The sequence below is a fragment of the Orycteropus afer genome, unplaced genomic scaffold, assembly GCF_000298275.1.
Source record: "Orycteropus afer afer isolate SDZICR_OR568_19922 unplaced genomic scaffold, OryAfe1.0 scaffold01309, whole genome shotgun sequence".
NCBI classification, from domain to species: Eukaryota; Metazoa; Chordata; class Mammalia; order Tubulidentata; family Orycteropodidae; genus Orycteropus; species Orycteropus afer.
In genome coordinates this window covers 105,697-107,384 of record NW_006922896.1, presented here as the reverse complement: position 1 = coordinate 107,384, position 1,688 = coordinate 105,697, and positions in this window count along the sequence as shown.

Genomic DNA, 1,688 nt, shown 5'->3' with positions numbered 1-1,688 from the left:
GAGTCTTGCCCACCTGATCCTGCCATGCCAGCGTGTTGCTTGCTTCTCTGACTTTCTCCTTGGTCCTGGGTCCTCAGAGGGACATGAGCATCTGAGAACCCCTTGGCCACTGTCGTTTCCTGGGCCAGTTCATTCACACCTGTCACCAGGACGCTGGAGAACTCTCTTCTCTGCTCAGCCAGGGGCAGCTGCGCCGTCACGACCCCTGCAGCCTGACTGACTCCCACCTGGCTGGCCTGGGGAGGAAGACCACCTGAGTGGGTCAGCAAGAGGACAGGGAGCAGAATGGTTGGATTCTTGCCCCAAACCTGAGAGGTTGGCCAAGGAGGAGAGAGGCCCACCGCAGCAAACCCAGTGTTTGGTCTCCTCCAGCCAGCACCTCAGGCCTCCGAGGGGAGCTGCCTGCCCCGCCATCCCCTGGTGCCCTGGCCTATGCCTGGCAAGCTCTTCGGTTCTGAAACCACGTGTGGATTCACGACTCAGGGAGGCCTGTTTGTCAAGCCAGTTCCTCACTGGTCTGGATCCCTGGCCACCGGTTCTGCTGGAAGGTCTCCACCAGCACACTGGCTTGTCTCCACCAGCACACTGGCTTGCCATCTGCTGATGGATGACCACTTCCGTCTGGCCGCTTTGGGGACTCTTCCTGGAGACCGAGGGGGAAGCTGCTCCCCAGCCGCTGATGCCAAGGCAGCCCCAGAGGCCGGCCGGCTCTTTCTCAGGTGTCTTCTTCTGTGTTTCTGGAACCAAACCTGGACCCTCGACCCTTCAATGCCAATCTCTTGGGCCAGTTCTTCTCTGGTCGTTACACCTATGTAGGGGTTCTGTTCAAAAGATGCTTGCAGGACATGGAGCTGGCTTGGGCTCAAAACCATTCTCTTTCTTCGACTGTGGGATCTCTGCGAACCGCTAGGAATGGATGGTCACATCCATAGCTACCGCCTTCCAGGGCACAGGAGGCAAGTGGTCACTGGAACAGGGGATTCAGCCAGACCCAGAATGCTTTGCTTCACACCCGGAACGTCCCTCCCAGGCCCCATCTCTTCAATGCCTTTCCCTTGTGTTCCCTCATTAAACATGCAAGATCCTATCCCTCAACCTGCTTGGGGAGATGACTCAGCAGAGGGGGTCGACGCACCAGCTGGGGTGTGCCAACCATCATTGGACTCTCCCAAGTACCGTCTTCCTTCTGTGGTGTCTCCCTGATGCCCATTTCAACATTTTCAGCTCTCCTCTCTGCACCGGGGCTGATTGCTTCACTGAGGTGTTTGGCCAGATTGGGCAACCCTTGCCGAAACCTATGAAACTGGTGATATCATTCTATTGGTTGCCATCCAACTTTCAGCCAAAAAACCCCCAGAGTGCACTGAGTAGATTTGGCCCTCAGCCACTGGATACAACACAGTAGAAGGGCCCCATCGGATTTCCCAGGCTGGAATCCTCATAGAGAAGCTATGGTGGTGTTTGCCCAAGGGGTTTGACTGCTAACCCGAAGGCTGCTGCTTCAAATCCAGCAGCTACTCGTCAGGAGGAAGACTGGTCGAGCCACTACTGCAGAGATGAAGGCTTTGGAAACCCAAGATGGGGTTGCTACGAGTAGGAATCGACTCCATGACAATGAGTTCGATTTTCATTTTTCTTCAACCTTATGAACAACTTTAATTGGTTCAATAACAAACAGGTCACTTTGA